General features: G+C 44.9%; 1 protein-coding gene across 3 annotated transcripts in view; it reads right to left on the bottom strand.

The window, feature by feature from the left end:
• kank1a (KN motif and ankyrin repeat domains 1a) overlaps positions 1-18,484 on the bottom strand; it is a 52,335-nt gene that overhangs the window by 28,070 nt on the left and 5,781 nt on the right. Inside the window, exons 1-2 of one of the 3 annotated variants that reach the window (XM_035379079.1) lie at positions 15,753-15,916; positions 9,834-9,940 (exon numbers count right to left, since the gene is read on the bottom strand). The gene's annotated coding sequence lies outside the window, so the exon portion shown is untranslated. Of the gene's footprint in view, positions 1-9,833; positions 9,941-15,752; positions 15,917-18,484 lie in introns of those variants that run through there. The other 2 variants (XM_035379078.1, XM_035379081.1) reach the window with 2 other exon arrangements.

Here is an 18,484-nt window from a genome sequence, read left to right as displayed (position 1 = left end):
TAATGCTCCAAAAAGGACCAATGCTGTTGCAGAGTTTAGGCCACATAAGGCCAGGACACACCCACTTGTTGACAGGTTGGTGGGCCAAATTTCAGAGTTTCTTCAGAACTGCCTGCTCCGTGTACCCAATTCACAGGAAGCGTTTGATATGGTCAAAAACTACAATCCACATCATAAAATATACTGTCGGTTATTAATATTATCAAATATATAAATCAGTCCAGGTCCAATGAATAACAAATAAGCCATGCTTTACCTTGCCTGTTCTCTGTTGCTGAGATGTAGGGGTCTGTAGATGTATCCATTGTTGAATTCAATGACTAAGATGAAACAAGGGCATAAATTGCCACTAAATTTGCCACTATAAGTCAGCACTCAGAGCCTTTTTGCCTAAGCTGTAGGAAAAGATGTGAGTGTCTGAAGCTCACCTTGTGTCAGGCCATCCAAAATTTGATAAAATTCAGGGCAACACAAGTTTTTACAAACCGTGAAAACCAAAACCAACCACTATGCCCACCATGAAATTGGAATGGGGGTTATTGTCTCGATTGGGCACTTTGCCAAAAAAAAGGCCTCCGTTTGTTTAAATAACAGAAAGCTTCCGCAATAAAGACAAGGCTTTGAGTCTCTGTTGGCAGGGGTCCCGCAGTCTTGAATTGGTTTTTCGGTTTACCAGGAGAGGCCGGGCTGGTGAAGTTGGAGGAGGAGGACGTGCCCACCGCGGTCGTCGAGCCCAGTTTGGCTTTTGCAGCTGCGGTTCATTAACAGACCGCGACACACCTGTAGAGTTGCGTTAACCTCCATTTGACGGCCAGGTGCTACCGCAACCCAAACCCTCGTCGGCGTTCTGCGGAAAGGCCAATTGCCCTTTTATCTACGGGGAAATCCCACGGGAATCTCACTTCAAAGCCGCGCAACCTTCCGTAAAATCAACTAAATAAAAGGGGCCCATGTTTCCAAATGTCTGGGAAACCACATGTAATTAAAGGAATGAGAGGAAAAAGAACATTTCGTGAGATAGATATTTGACAAAGCAAAACCCCAAATCAGCACCTCCCCTCTCATCACAACTGCAGACAACCTCTGGGTAATGTCGTGTGTGTGGTATAGGCTTAAAGCAAATTTCTTTGGATGAAAGTTAACAGTTTATATTTTTCACAATCGACTTTAATATTGCTAATATTAATTAATGTCAGTGCATATTATTCAGATAAAAATGATTTGTTAAACATTGCTAAATTGCTCTAGCTTCATTTTCATCTCACGCTCATCACCCTACACACTTCTACTGGATTGGTTACGAATACAATGAACTTGCATAATTGTTCAGACAAGGAGGCGCCCGACACAGAAACAGCTGATCCTGCAGCATATAACCCCGCAGTGCCTCGAGAGTAAAGCAACTGAGAATTCCAAATGCACAGAGACTGGCTGAACTCAAGAGCTAATAAAGCAGATAATGACAGCCAAGCTCCCCTGATAGAGTGTTCAAATCTGCGATAGAGTAGACCCTGAGCTCTGGCCCTCCCAAGACAGGACTTAGGTGCTTGAAAGCAGATAACTCTTATTTTGAGCCACATGTGGCAGGCTCAGCTATCACTGGCAGATAGGACTTCATGTGAAGACAGTTGGAACTGCCTGAGTGCAAAGAGACATTGGGCGTTGTTTGGGTCATTATTTTGATGATGGTAACTTTCTTCCTCAGTAGTTTTGTTCAGAGTAAGGACATGCCTATGATTAATTTTTAATTGATTTCAGCAGAGGCTTACCAGAAGCTTAGAATAACCTGCAGAACTCACTCATTTGGGGCTTCTGCAAGCATTCCAACAGCCCCATCTAGAGTCCCTAAGAGAGGGTCCCTGCTGTGCTGTTGCCAGATGCTTTTCACATTCATCACCTAAATATTTATCAAAAATCCCCCAAAGTCAACTGACTCCCATTCAAATTTTTTTACACATTGCCAGCATTAACTCCGTTAAATGTTTCTAAAGCCCCTATTGTTTTTTTCCTTCTTTTTTTCCAAATCCCTACATTTTAACAAAAATCCACACTGTGGCAACCCTGCCCAGGCAGATCACGGAGAACAAATCTCTTTAAAAGAGAAAACAGGACTCAGAAGAGGAAGTCTTTAAAGGAGACAGGTCTCAGAACAGCATGTCTTTAGAAGCGCATATCCTGCTACGTGTTGTTTTTCCTGGGGAAAGGTTACATTTTTGCGTTTTTTGTCCTTAGTAATGGTTATAAAAAGAATTACCAGATAAATGTCCTGCCTGCATGTTCCTAAGCAACAAATAAACTATTGTAGGCATGAATGTGGGTCTGTCGTCACTGATGTTGGCAGGAAACAGCACTAGAGAGGAGTGAAAATAAGCAGACTATTCACAAAGCTGCACTGACCTCCATTACACAAAACTGTGAGAAAATGTGTGTGACGAGCATTCTTCACCGCCACCTCATTACTCTAATCCGGGGCAGCCCAACCCTGTTCCTGGATAGCTACCGTCCTGTAGGTTCTCTCTCCAACCCTAATTTGGCACACCTGATTCTACTAATTTGCAGCTCAACAAGATCCGCAGCTGTTGAATGAGGTGTGCTTTGTTAGGCGTGGAGTGAAAACATACAGGATGGTGGTAGTCCTCCAGGAACAGGGTTTGGCAGCCCTGCTCTAAGCTCTCAGCTTCTGCCGTCATCTGAAACGGGTCGTCCGTGCTTATTAACACCAAAACGATGATTATCCGGGCAGCTTGCGCAAAGGCCCTAGAAGAGTAATGGAAAAGGGCGTGAGGGGGCACGCCAGGGAACGAAAAAAAAATAGGAAAAAACACCCAGTACTCGTCCCCCTGCATTTTTCAAACCCGGTTCAGTCACATTGTGTTCACTACTGCACATTTGAGACTGTCCTTTACAGAGTCTAACGCCCAGCAAAGTGGATAGACCCATTTCGGTGCCCACGCAGTGCATAACAGTGAATGGTGGTCAGACAGGCTGGCCCCTCCCCCGTAATAAATCCCGCTCAAGGCTTTATGGCCCAATCTGACGAGTTGTTTCACAGTGAGATAAAAACATGACCTTATTACGCGTTTTGGCACCCGCCCTTAAATCAGTAATGTAAGCTGTTTCTAGAATGGACTACATCGGGAGAGAGATTTATGAAGCAAGGTATATCAGTTCAATCAAAAAATATATAAATCAAAAGATCGTCTTTGTGTCTTGGTTGGACAAGACTAGTGAGGAGTGGAAAAATTAAGGTGCGTGTTATCCTATATCTATGAGAGGTACTGCTGTATTATCTTTGTAGACAGCAGCTCCATTCTGGTTAAGTTTACCTATCACAATGTTTATATAAACATCAAGGCATGATTAAATATGCACATAACTCTGCTAAATTTAAGAAATACTGGTGTGAAGAGATATTACTACATATAATTTTTATATTCATTGTGGTCATGCAACTTTTCTTAAAATGCTCTTGACACCATGATAAAATACTGAAGTCCTCACAAGGAAAATAGTTTTGAATGGAAATGAATTGTGTGTTTGTGAGCTGTTTAAGTGAAAGTGTTATTATAGCACCACGCGCACTCAATACGCAACACAGGTAATCCTTTGTGCGGCGAACAAAACAGCCCCGGCGAAAAGGGGGCTTCGGCCGTCCAATATTGAAGGCGGTCATCTCCCGAGCCCAGTTCTGGAATGCTAATCTGGCTCAGATATCCCTATTTTAGGAATGCGTTTTATCTGTTCAAACGCGGCTGCGGTCGTAATTGACAGCCTGCGCGAGCCACAGAAACGCAGCCTCGGAAGGAAAGACCGCTTCACTCGCTGTTAGCACGGCCCAGCTGCAGGAATGCAAGCCTTCAATTACCCCCAGGAAACGCTCGGCCATGACGGCTATTTTTACATGCCCAGATTTCTGCGGCACTTGCGAAACAAACGGGAGCCGAGTAAACAACAGCAAAAGGAAGAAACAATTGCTTTGAAGAACATGTTGCTTTAATTACCTCCAGCGTTCCACTTCGGGGAAATGATTTGACTTCAATTCCCAAAAGCGCACTGAAATGTTACCAACACATTAAAGTGAAACACGAATATATTACTAATCTTCGAATTATTACCTGCTTTCATATTTGTGAATGCCAACATGTTAATTTGGTTTCACAATATAGGTGTAGACATAGCAGATGCTGTGCTAGGTTGTTGGTAAGCAACCCACCATTTCACAAGGTGAACAATTCACAATCACAAGGTCAACTATTCACCCTCAGGAGGCATTCACCATTAGGTCTCTGTTGAACTGCTGTCAAACCAGCAAACATTTTTTTAAATCTTGTCAAGCCAGTTTCCTCATGGCTTCAAAAGTACCCTCCATCTGCTTCCAGTTTATCACACAATTATTGTTAAAATCTGTTAAATTCCACATTATTATATAAAAATGTGCTATTTTACAGCACCCCTTTAACCGTTTATGCTTCTTTTGGAAACACACTAAAAGAAAACACACTCCTCTAAACTTCTATGTCTGGCAACACTGCCCTCTAGAGGGGAAGTTACTTAAATCGCGTGAGTAACAGGAGCTGAGTCCACAGCAGGTGCACTACGGAGTCGCTCAACACATTCAGGCATACAGCAACAGCTCATGCATAAAGCCCCACTCTCAGATGTTTACAAGCACGTGCACTGCCTCAATTAATAAATAAATTAGTAAATAAAAATAAATAATTGCATTCAATCCCACAAGACTTGATTTTGCAATACTGTGAATCCTCAATTGTTCACAGCTTGTGCACAAACATGAAGATGGCAAAAGAAAGGAAAGAAAAAGTTAAGCACAAGTTAAGACAGGAGATGAGAGTTAGTGGCTACATCCCTGGATACATATAGCAAAATGAAAAGCAAACAAAAACAATTGTGGCCTGGCTACATCCACCTCCCGCACTGCATTCTTACCTTGATATTCTGTGAAGAGAAGATTAAGAAAGAGACAGCAAAGCTAGAGTGGTGAGAGGGACCGGACCAGCAGGGCACACGAGCCAGTGCTTTAACCCCCCTTGGTTCAGAGAAAGCAGAGCGGCTGGTAGCGCTGAGCGAACCGCGCTATCTGCATGTCTTTGTTATCTGCTCCCTGTCCCGCTGCACTTGGCCACGGACCGGCTGGAGCCACGTATTTGTTTTGCACTTGAGCGTAGCCGGGCAGTGGGGGGTGGGGGGGGCAGGGTTAGTCACCCCCGGCCAGCCGCTGGGGGGGACACGCTCCCGACAGGAAGAGGGAGCGCTAGCGAGCTCACTCATGCCAGCAGGACATTCCCGCTATCATACAAAACACTCCAAAGTAAACAAAACCAGAGAGATGGGAAAACAACGAACAAAAAAGTATTCTGTACTGAATAACAAGGAAAAAACATTATACACTGAAATATTTCTCATTTTAAAACAGAGGATTCTTTTTAATTCACTTTCAGCTTTCCTTTTCAATCACGTTCCAAGCTGTATAACAGAAAGTCTGACCTTTCTGTGAAATTTTTATCCCACACATGCATCTCCAAAAGCAGGAAACGTGCCTCTCCAAACCGATGAAAAATCTTAAAAAGAGGTGGGGGCTGCAATGACATAATTCCCAAGAGATGTCCGAGGTTAACTGAACCAAACAAAAGACAATACGTACATCGGACACATCAGAGAACAAAGGGGTAAAGCGTGGGATCTCCCAACACAACTTCAATGTTAGTCACTGGTCCAGTCTACACCCAGAGAAAAGGCCATGCAGACCCAGACGTGTTACCACAGCATCAACCCAACGGAATCTCACACACAAAAAAAAAGGGGGGAGGGGGGAAAACCATTATCCATCAATCTAAGTTCCCCACAAATATACGATCCAAGAACTGAAAATGTGGGAATGTGTAAACAGTGCTACAGTGGCTGTGCTACAACGTAGGATGTGCAAAATCTGAATTTGGATGAGGACATTTAAACAAAAGTATTCAATTCAATTAGAATTAAAACAATGCTAGGCTGGCTTTTCCAAACCTTCCGCCCCCCCCAAACAAACAAGCCTACAGATACATGACGTCAATCAAACCCCCGGCGAACAATCCGAGGAATTTTCCGCGCTGAACACACACCTCGTCAGCCTTCGTTAAAAACCTCCCTCCGCAGGGCCGCTCGTTTGCCAAGCGGGCGGGGACCTCGCGGGCCGGACGGGGGTGTTAATGAGCGGGGGCCATTCTTTCCCAATTACCCCGGAGAAATGCGCGGAGCGGGCATCGTCCTGCGCCTGGCACACACCACACAGCGCCACGGCCCCCCGAGGTCCCGCCAATTATCGCCAGGAGGCGGGAGGGCAGCGGCGCTGGAGGGGCAACTCCGAGCTGACACGTTGCACGTTGCGGGGTAAAGTTCAGCGAGACGCAACGGGGGGAAAAAACGCGCTGCTGCGGGGCCCCGGAGAGGCCGGCGAAACGCCGTTACATAACCCCCGACACCGCCCTCCGCCGTGCCGAGGGGGCGCGGGACGGGATTATTTCTGAACGCGGGGGACAGGACGGAGCGTTAAATTGCCGCGAAGAAAGGCCGCCGAGATCAATCGTTGCCTCCCCCCGACCCCCCCCCCCCACTGTTTCCTTTCCCTGAAGGCACGTCCAGCAGCCTGTCCGAAATCAGCGCGGCAGACGTATCCCCTGAGGCGTCGCCGTGGAATCGCCGCGGAAACGGCCGACCGGCCCCCCTTTTCGCGGTGCGCTGTGGGCAGGAACCAGAGGCCGAGAAGGAGCGCTTTCCCGAACACGGCGCTTTATCTCCGCCACTGCCGAACGCTCAGAAACCCCGCTGCACAAACGCAGGCAGCAGGTGAGGCGATCGCGTGGGACGCGCAACACAATGAGCGCTTAAGGTTAACGCGGGCTGGCGTTAATTTGCAGCTCGTCTGACACCGGGATTATCCCCTGCTTCGCACCGTATCATTGGGCGCATCTTGGAAAGGCTGACCCATTGTCTTTCTCTGATTTCATATTCCAGCCCTGAACCGCTTATTTATTCACCTCCATCTGGTGACTAGACCAGATGTCCCGGCCAGCTTGAACACCTTTCGCCTTTGTTCATCTCGCGGGCTCGTCCGTTAGCCGCGCTGAAAGCACCGAGCTTTTGTTCTCAAAAAAAAAAGAGGATATTGGAGCATGTGTTCTTATGGCGTGGCAACAATGTAATGGATCATTAAGTGGCTTTAATTTCATCCACCACGACATCGGGAAAGACAACCACAGTCAGCCTGTTCAATACAGGAAACATAACATAAGGCTGATAAAAAATCTGTTTGGGGTCCAATAACCCGAGATACCTTTTAATTATATTTTTTAATTACAATTACGTAATGTATTTAATTCAATGGCTTTCATCCCACAAAAAATTGTACCAATGCAATGTACCTTTCAAAGTTTGCAAATAGTATTAACTCAACAGAATAACAAAACTCTGCAAAACTCACAGTGAAGTCTACTCAAGCAGTGAATGCTTTTGAATGTCAGTGGAAAAAAAAAAAACTATTTGGTCACGACTCAACAGCCATGGTCTCTCCTGTCAAACCACCGGCATTTCAGACCCCAGTTCCAAACACATGCCACAATGAGTTCCTTTCTTGAGAATTCTAGTGTCACACAGAAACATTACAAATAAAAAAAACCTAAAATCAAACTTCCTCAAATCTGAATTCACATTCAAGGGGTCGTTTTTTTCAGTCCACATTCGGAACGGACTACTGGTTCTGCAAAACATAACTTTCAAAAGTTATGTTAAAAAACAGAGACACAGCCCAAGCTCAATGCAAAGATTTCCTCAGAGAGAAACAGACAGAGCTAATCCCATTTGGGCCTCAGTAAAATGATTTGTTCCAGTTCTCCCGGGATGGGACAGGCTGTATGGGATCCATCTGGGATGGACACTCTGGATAGGGAAGCCCTAAGCCTGTGTGTCCCGCGGGGGAGGGGGCAGGGGGCTCCCTTCCGCCGGTCTTTTGTGCAGCGCCCCACTTCCCCCTGGGGCAGAGCGGCCCGTTGTCCTCCCTGACAGCCTCTCGACTGCACTTCGTCACGTCACGTCGCTTTGTGCCAAAACGCATTTTCAACGGCGCACGCACACACACAAATAAAAAAAACGACAAAATAAAATAACACAGGACAAATGTTATTTGCTTCTGGTACTAAAGCACAGGAAATGGGTGGGCTGGCATTGCAACAAAGGAAAGCAGCGATTGCAGCAGGTAAGTATGGACCGGTGCGCTAATAAACTCAATAAAAATACCCACGCAGCTCACCAGGTGTACTGGTCCGACTGTGCTTTCCATCTCATCAACAGGAAGTTACACGTGATCACCCAGTGTTACAAATATTCTTCACCTTGCTTTGATTATTTGGCTGTTTAGCCAGAAGAATAATGTGGTATATTTATTCAAGACTAGCACAGGTAACAATAAAACTGGCACATTTGGACCTTGCAACATAATTTTATTAACCAAAAACTAAATCTCCGATTGATCCATTCTTATGATCAATGCAAATGGTCTGAATAATCAAAACATCGTGTCCAGTTCTGATTTAAGTTTCAGATAAGGACAGCAGCTTTTCCGTGAGGTCTGTTTGATTCAGAATTTGGGTCGCAGTTGTGCTGAAAGGCCCGGGACGAGATGGTCTTGCGGTTGACAATGTGTCGGAAGCATCCGGAATCCCATTCATGTACCCGACACGGTCACAAAGGACCTCTGTCTTTGCGCATAAACTTGAGCAGAAGAGGAAGTCATTAAAACAGAGCATGGCCACTTCAACCACCACATCTCTACCTTTTCTGCAGAGATAGGTGGGTGAAAGAACGACTTATTCTATAAACAAATTGCCTGGTGCAAATTACCTGCAATTTCCAAATGCTGTAGCTAAAATAGCCAATTGGCTTTTGTTTTTGTGTTAAAATACATACCTAAAAAACTGATGAAAAGCTATAGCCTAACTATTTGATTTCATTTGGCCTCTGTAAGGTCCACCCAGAGACTAACATATAATGTAATCATGTATATATCATTAATGTATAATACAGACCATCTGAATCTTTTAATCTTTTATGCAATTTTAAAAACAATGGAAAACACTGAATAATGCTGACATTAACCCATATATAAATGTTCGGGGGATTTATCTATATTGTTGTTTTGTGTATTCAGGACCGAGTGGAAGAGCCATTCCGGATGCAAGAAATGAGCATAAAGTAATAGAAAAAAATATATGCTCCTTGAACATGATTATTGTGGCGTTCAATTTCATTTCAAATACTTTACTGGGGAACGTGAAGAAGAAACTCGATTACTTGCATCTTTCTTGGTACATGATTTGCAAAAAACTGAAACCTATAAACAAAAACCCCCCAAAGAATCTCAGCAAAACAAACAAAAAAAAAAACAACAGAAAAACAGCCTCACATATCTCTGTGTTTACTTCAAGTGGAAAGCCCATCCTTGCTTTGTGTGCTGCCCTGTGGGGCTCAAACACAATGAGCCCGAACTCAAGCTTAGGCTTAAACTAAAGCTATGGGGTGAAAAGGCCCATCAGGCGACTGCCACATCCCATGTCAACCCTGCGTTTCCACAAGTCACGTCTCAAAGGGAGGAAGCTAATCCGGAGTGTCAATAAATGAAGAAGCTAAAGCAGCGTGTGTGAGAAAGCAAAAAGTGCGTGAATGGGGAATGCGGGGAGAAAGGACGCGTTTGCGCATCTGCGTTTGTGTGTGAGAGACAGGGGTGGGGGAGAGAATGAGAGAGAGAAAGAGAGGGAGAGAGAGAGATTGATGCAACTCACCTGGCCAGGAGAGGAGAGGAATGCTCGCTAAATTCAGATCTCGCCAAGATCTCCAGACCGGCCGGTGGAGCAGGACAGAATCCGTTTCATAGGACAGACATCAGGACCTGGGAACACAAGATAGCCGGTCAAAATGGGGAGGAGAAAACCTCTTATCTTTTTATCATCACTTCTGTGATCACAGGAAATCACAGCAGCAATGCACTATAAAAGCCATACCAAGAGCAGTAAGGCTACATACGACAGTTTATCCAGAGATAATGTTTGCCATTGGTAATAATGTCCTTAAAACACTTAACACTGAAAAGCGTGATCACAGCATTAATGTAGTTGGGTTTCCATATAGGCCTACATTCTTTAAGTTAAGGTAGTAGCATTTAGAGATTCAATTACAAGAGGCCAGAACATAAAGAATTCCATTACATGCATCAACTCCAGCACCACTGTTAAAACCGTTTAACTGTTCTACAACAGACCACAGAGTCAATGTCGTCTTACAATGCATTCCAGTGGAACAAAATGAGGGGTCGGCAGGTCAAAAGGCTGTAAAAGTATTAACATGTCATCAGCCCACATAATATAATCAATTGTTCTGACTTGAAAAGAAGGGAGCTCGTGCCCCTTCAGGAATCATATTTCTGTAATAACTGATCTCCAGGGAGCAGACAGTAGTTACATTGTGACCCGGGGTCACTGCTACAGAGGCTGGAGGGAGAGCCAGAAATCTACTCGGCTTCTTTCTCTGGGGGAATATGCAGCCATTTCAGTGCTTCCCTTGCCTCAAGCTCCCAGAGTTCATTGCCAAGTCAAAGCCTAGCAAGTGTTCAGGTTAATTCAAGCCCATAATCTGAGTCCATAATCTGTTTATTATAAACTATCAATGGGTGTCCACATTGGTAGATTGATAAAGTTCCATTTTTGACAGAGTCCTTTTTTTTTGCTAAAAAATATTACAGCACTCTTGTATACATACAAACTGATGACCACACAGATGCACACACACACACACACAAGCACGTTCTCCCCTATAAAGTTAATTAATAATAAATGATTATGACCTTCCTGCATAGGAGTGCATGAGAATGAAGCAGCATACAGTCTTAGTGAATGACCACAGATCACCGATCCAATTAAGTAGTGCATCTCTCAAAATACAAGCCTGTCATGCTTACTCCTCAAAGTATTTACATTTCATTTATTTGGGAGATGCATTTGTCCAAAGCGATGTATAATAAGTGCATACTGAATGTCATTGGAACAACTACAAAAGCAGGTTTAATAAGGTATTTACAGGGACACTGAGACCTACCCCCCTCCTTTGTGCATGAACATCAGGCTGACTCAAGGCCCTCATTCTGCATCATTATAAGAGTCTGCAATTGAGCATTACGATCGCGTCTAAGTGAACCACACTCTGCTGAGTGAGTGGTCTGGACGTGCTCCTCATTCACACAGTATTTGTGAAACCATTGGTTTTGTTGTGGTTCGACTGTCTACTTAATACTGTGAACTTCAGACTTTGCACCAATGCTGTCCAAACAAAACAGAAAGCGGGAACCCCATACTGATATGCACAGGATGTTTTTCTACATGGTTCTTAGGGTTCCAAGGGATCTCTGGCAGTAGGGGAGACACCAACATAAGATGGGAAGCAGTCTTTTCTCCATCCACTCTAATGAAAACATCCTCCTGGAAGCAACCACTGAGCACATCATTGTCTGAGGGCGATAGACAATTCCATGACATGGTTTAGAATGCTCAGTTCTCAGCAATGTGAGCACCTGGTCCATAACATAAAGCGTATCAAATTTTATGTTTTTTTTATTTTTTTGTCCGGAGTTCCCCTTTAATCTAATTTAGAGTGTAATTTGTACCCGAAGGCTGCCACTCTGGCCAAGTCCCAAGGCGGAGGAATTTTTAATTAAGACACCAAGCTGTGTGGCTCTTTCAGAACACAGCTGTATTTGGTGAAGAGGGGTTTTGCTGAGGTCCAGGCTCTGAAAGGCCTGCGGCACACAGTGGGGCAGGGGCCAACTGACATCCTCACAAAAACCTTCAAATTAAGAGCGCAGCAAAAGCACCAGGGGCAAACAGCAAAAAAGGGCTTTAAATGGAGACCAATATGTTCATTAACTACTGTGTGAAATCGGTAAATTTGGGTGCTTCTTCCATGTTTCAGGACATGTTTTCCACCTCTCTAATATTGGACTGCATTATTATTATTAGTTTTTAAATACATAGGCTAACTAATGAAGGAAGCACATGCTAGTGCTCTCCCAGCCAAACTGAGCAGGACACACCGCAAGCTGCAATTGGTCATTGGGAGAAAAAACAGCGACTGATGTGGCCAGAGGCTCCCATGTGACCCTGTGGCAGAAGGACGGACTCGCCGACACAGGTGCTACCTGGGCACGGTCCGTCCTGTTCTCAAATGTCAGCTTCGCTTCACGATAACGCTCGGAGATTAGCAGCTCATATCCACGGTTCGGGGCAGACCAGAGAAACAAGGCCCTCCATTCACGGAACGTCCATCGACGCTCATCGCCAGATGAGTCAGCAAAAGCTGAGCTTCTCACCCAGAGAGGGGGGCAAACATTACTTTATTACCCTGCATCCAGCGTCTAAGGGCACAAGGTCAGCCATTACGGTAACATTAGCCACAAAGAACACAAACTGTTATGAGGTCAGTGACCGAGTGGCAATAATCCAGACGATACCAAATCCAAAAGACAGCACTAAACTCTGTATGAATCCTTTCATATGCAAATTTTCAATACCATCACTGAAAAAATTATTGCACACAAGCAGAACAAACGACCAAGAAGTAATGCTGATGACTCCAACCAATTTCGTAGAATGTATGTTGAAATACCGGATTTAACTAACTTTAAAAAGTGAATGCTGAAGCATTGGGCGGAGCCTATTATCTGGTTCTCCTCCATATTTAAGTTTCGGAGAGGTCAAAAGGTTGCTGAGGACCAGATCCGCCACACTTAATTTTGTCAAACGCATTTTTTTTCATCCCCACCCCCCATAACATTTACAACCATTGTGGAAATCCCAAATAAAGATTTTTAAAAATATGGCACATGAAAAAATGAGCTGACAAATAAAGAGAGCTTTTGAGCAATATGCCACGTCTCTGTGGTGATGAATTCAGGTGAACTTCAGGTAGCCTACTTCTCGCCTTTACTATTTAGGGGAGTGAAGCCCTCCATTTCTCCTTCTCTGGCCTTCAGATTAATAAGGAAAATGATGAAGATCCACAATGCTGCAGCACAGCTGGTACTTCAGGCTAATTCCCTCTCTGATGGCCCTGCTCAGTGAAGATGCAATACACCTCAGGGTGCAGATTAAAACTCTTCATCATTGCCTGTAATGGACTGACCATCCTGCTAAAAACAAAGACTGACTTGACTTGCTTTCACTTATTGCATCCTACTGACAACACAACCATTTGCATATCAGTTCCAGTTTAGCACCACTGATCTCAGACTTTACATGAACAATATGAGAAACACTACATAATCTACAGTAAGGTTGTATACAACGGTGACCAACGAAAGAAGGTGGGGTTATTTTTTAATTAATGTTCAACAACAAACTCAAGGTGGATTTTATTTTTTAACTTTTGAAGTGGCAGTTTCTGCTAATGTTTCTCTTATTGCAGTGGACCTGTCTACAAGACTCCCCAGTTTAAAACAATGTATGCAAGACATTCTTATCGGACCGTGTGTGCAAAATACGGTCGCAATGTCAAGGTTTCGCAGCTCAGTTAGGCCGCGGCGCAAAATTGCTAACCGCGCATAACCTACAGCTCGCCAAAGCACCAGGCCAGACAGGCACTCCTTCCGCAAACAGACATCCAATATGCCTACTGCCGCATTGTTCGAAAGCCTGGGGGTGGCTGTGGCCCCTTTGAGAGAAAACTTTTAAAGAGTCATCCAGGAAAACTCTTGGTGCATAAACCGGTTTAGCGGGACTGCGCGCTAGGACGCTAACGGGCCTGCGCGGCGTCCTCGGCCATTTGAGCAGGACCCGTCCTCCCTCGGACGGGGCTCCGTGATGCGAAGAGCGCATCGACAGGGAAACCCGTTGCCAAGGTGAGCCTCCCCCCTTTATTTGCGAAAACAGAAACCTGAGACGGCCATTATCGGCAGGGCTTCAGCGCAGGCTGAAAACCAGGCACAAAACCGCAAATGCTAAGCTAACGCTGCACTGCTGAGCTACACCGACTGAACTGTACAGAGCTCCTGTGCCAACTGAGATCCTTTCAAAGTGTGAACAATTCCAACCGGTCTTAAATATAGGACATACCCAGCAGATATAATCATGGGGGCAGTGTAATTCACGCATCTTTGAAACAAGCCAATGCTGCAGAAAGGTTTGACCATGAGCACGGAAAATACCGGCAAAAAACACCTGACATTGGAACACAATAGACAAATGTATCTCACCTCAAGCTAAGAGAGAAGGGTCATTGACCTGTGATACAAAAATGCTGCTCTGCAGCCTAAAATTTTGTTTAGCCAGCTCCAGTCCCACAAAAACTGCAACCACCTCCCACTTGGCTGAGAAGTGGTGGAACACTTCAATTTATTGCACAGTGATTAAAATACGATCCCCCAAGGGGGGGGTTTGCTTGGTGCAACCCTCAATCAGTGAACCAAGCATAGCAGATGAAGCCTTCAGTCTAAAGAGGTGACACAAGATTAAAGGGTGTCTCATTTAGAGGCTCTCCTATAAGGTCTGTGAGGGGGGGGGGGGGGGGGGGGGGGCGGGGGTGTTTCACCGATGACGAGAATAGCTCAGAAGCCAGTCTTACTCAGAAGCCAATCTTTAGTGCAAACAGAGCAAACCAGACCCAGAGTGCACTCTAGATTCAACGGTTAATTGAAAAATAACAGCTGTCACACTGTTCTGAGGAAAACTAAAGCTGGCAGGCCAAACTCATGCAGCTGAAAGTAGCACACTCGTGGTCCAAAACTCAGCAGGAGGACTTGTGAATGACTGAAAAACAAATCCCCTCAAACTCACACAAAAAAACTGCACCAATATTAGAAGAGTCATCCCGCGCAGTCGTTCGCGAGAATAACTCGGGAGCCCTTTCCCAATTCGGAACGAGGACCCCCAGTGCGCCCTCGAGGACCCCTTTCATTATGCGAGAGCTGTCCCGCGACGGTCAGAATTTAAATCCGCCAACAGCTGCGGACAAGCCCCCCCTCTGTTCGGGGAAGCGGGGGCGGTTGGCAGGGCCCGGACCGGCACTTTCTTGGACGGCTCGGGTTCCTCGTTTATGCCAACCCAGGCAACTTTCACAGGCCCCTTTATGAGGGAGGAGGAAGAGGCGCACCGGACCCTCGATGCTGCGCGTGAGAAACGGCACGTTACCCCCAACCCCAAACCCCCCCCCTCCCCCCCAGGGCTCACACCCGGAGAGCAGAGAAAAAATAAAATGAATTAGCCTGGGTTCCTTCAAAGAGCTGTAATTATAGGGAGCTTTCGTGTGAATCTTAAAGTGTTAGAGGAACCATGGAGGGGATTCACTTATCCACCCAGTATGGTCTCACTTTGCTTAAAAGAAAAAAAGTCTAAACTTCCCTTTGAACAGGCACAGTTGCTAACTTTTATGATTTAAATTTACAGTGCAGTTAAAATGTGTAGTTCAAGTTTTTGGCACTGCACTCAATTCAAATGGGTCATGGATAAACTTGTAACTGGGCACCCATTACAAGGCAAAGCTTAAAAGCTACTGCACAGAACAAACAATACACAAAGCCCAGCAGCCGATCTCAAAAGTAATTCCCGTGCTTTGCACACAAGTATTACACAAAAATGACGATTAGGCTACCCATAAACACCACAGTGATGAAAAACCTCAAAGGGACCAAAATGGGAGGTAGAAGGGTTAAAACTCACCGTGCCGTGCTCTCCCAGGCGCTGCTTAGCCCCAGCCTTAAAGCGCATTACCCATTCAGTTCCGTTCCCGCGGCACTGACAGCGCAGTGTCGGCACGGTAACCCCTCGGCAGAGGCAGAGCGGTAACCCGAGCGCGCTGGGAAGGATTGGGACACGGGCGCCTCGCAGCTGACACGTGAGGACCGCGGCGGCCCCGGCGGGCGAGCGAGCGAGGTCTCGCGCGAGTCCCCCGCCCCCCCCGGAGCGTGGACGTACGCATTCCTCAGTGCGCCACTACTCCGCCTGGGGCACCGACGAACGCGATTCCCTCCTCATTAGGGCAAACGCGATCCGTACGAAATCCGCGCATATTATATCACAACCGTTTCAACGTTTTTTTCCCTTTTCCCTGCAGCCAAACGTCACAAACATAATTCACCGCATCGTTAGACTGAGAGATATCACCTATTTTTGCGCATTTTTAAAAATGTATTTCAGCACATTTGCTGCCTAAAGGGAAAGAAATTGGCTCATTGCATGCAATGTAAGTTAGGCAACAGTCCATTAGATATGGAAATGTATAATTTACGTGAGAAGTTGCAGTTTGCTTCTCAAAGAGCTTCAAGGCAGTCATCTTGTTTGTTTTTCATGGGCTAGCCATCGCCTATGTTCAGTTTCATATTCAACACTGCAGGCATTTCCATCCTTCAATATACTCCAGACATTAAGAGTACTTCAAAGTCATTAGACTTCACAGGACAGGGCAGCGTAATTTAATTGGTCAAGGGTAACTTTCAACAGCCCACTGTAAGTTTTAAAATCCCGCTGTGCAAAGACAATAATTTTGGATGAGCCTGATTGTGTCTTTTCCCAAACTACGAAGCGTGCGCATTCAAGCCACCTTCCTTTCAGGTTTTCTTTTTTCATGCAATTAGCCTCCGTGAATAAATTCAATGATAACAGTGGGGGATGAGGGTCTGCCAAGCTTATTTTGCATGGCTACAGAAAATTCAATCCAAGCGCCGTGAACTTTAACCACAAGTATAGTATAGTATCGCACTGCATAGTACAGAAGTAACTAATTGGGCTCCGCACTTGGCATTTCTCTTGCCCTATACAGACTTCACTCAATCAACAAGAGCTATCAAAACACTCAATTATAACGACCCTAGTCAAGCAGCGTGCCGTAAAACTTTCCCATAGGGCATCTTTTCAAGGCGGAATTAAAGGGCGGTTTATTTTAGCAGGTCTTCACAGTGCTCCTGATTGGCTAGGTCAGACAACCCACAATGCCTTCACTGTATCTCCGCCATGGGAATCGGACAGCTGTCCAAGCCTGAAGAGCACCTACTTCAACAGGACACAATATCAAACCCCCTCCCTCGCTCCCACCTCAGCCCTCCACCGTGCAATGGAAAAACAAGACCAGTCAAATGAAGGTTTTAGATTTATTTATGAAAACCCACTTTAGTTTTGTTAAAAGTAAAAATAAATAAATGTGACTAGCCAGGATGAGCATAAAACTAAGCTTTAACTTGTTGGTAACTATATGTGGACAAGCAAATGTGGAAGGTAAGTGCCTAACTCAATTAAATTTTTCAGTTTCACTTTTAATTTTTTTAAATTTGTTTTTTGACTCGATTGTTATGTTGCCATTTTCTCAAAGAAAACTTCAAACCGGGGAATGTAAGACCTAAAGACCCTTGCAATAGCTGAGAGGTGTACTTCAGACACAATACACCTTGTTTAAAAGTGTGCAATAGCATTTTGAAAAGACGTGAAAGAGAGTAGTTCAGAGACTGAGGTTTAATTTTAAATACTTCATATTTAAATTTTTGTGTTTCGATGCTTTGAATTTTGTTTTACCATGTGTCATTTCTCCTTTAATTCTTTCCGATATTTGTTATTTAGATTTTTTTTAAATGTACCTACACTCATTGCAATTTGCAGTTGAGACTGGCTTTTAGGCTGGGTTTGGTCCCTCAAGTCCTTTGAAATCTTTTCATGTTGTCTTTCAAGGCTCTGTTCAACTTAAAGGAGTCTCCATTTCCATCCTTCCCCCCAAGGTTGTTGAAACAGTGTCTGTTTTTTTCTAGGTTTTCATTCCACCCAAAAAAGACTTTCACTAGTGGAAGAGTCATCACGGAAAATGGTGTAGCAAATGGTGAACTCTCAAAGAGATAATAAGTGCTGCACCGAACTACGCAGTAAAAGAGCAGGAAGACCTTGAGAGGAGGGAAGGAGGAACATACACATCAAACGGACACCCCAAAATTACTAGCTATCCATTTTACCCTTCCTAGTGCTTTGAAAACTAACTTGGAAGGATCTGATTATGTGGCTTTAGCGCTGAAAGTGTTAGCGGTTATAATTTCAAAAATGAATGGCCCGTGATTAAAATTTCAAAAGTTTGGGCTGTTGAAGAAAGGGCTTAACATGACGAAGAACAAAAACATCTCTGTGGCACGGTGGCGTGGGTGTCGCGGCTTGGGTAATCCCAGCTGGGGAGCGAGAGAGAGAGACCGGCTCTCCTGCACCGCCACAGACCATGTGTGCACTACCAACCTTCTGCAAGTTTAACTCTTTGAAGTGAAGGTTTTTTGGAATGTCCCCCCTCCCCCCCTCAAAATTAAAAGTTAGCATTCTGTACCCTTTGCTTGCACCCAGAATTCCATTTCATTAAGCAGGAAGAATGTGCAGTTAAACTAGTTATGCTTAAGTGTGGAATGATGACGGCTTTTGGTCTGCTTCTA

The sequence above is a fragment of the Anguilla anguilla genome, chromosome 10 (genome assembly GCF_013347855.1).
Source record: "Anguilla anguilla isolate fAngAng1 chromosome 10, fAngAng1.pri, whole genome shotgun sequence".
Lineage (NCBI taxonomy): Eukaryota > Metazoa > Chordata > Actinopteri > Anguilliformes > Anguillidae > Anguilla > Anguilla anguilla.
Note: the sequence above shows the minus strand (reverse complement) of the source record. Positions and strands in the feature narration are given on the sequence as shown.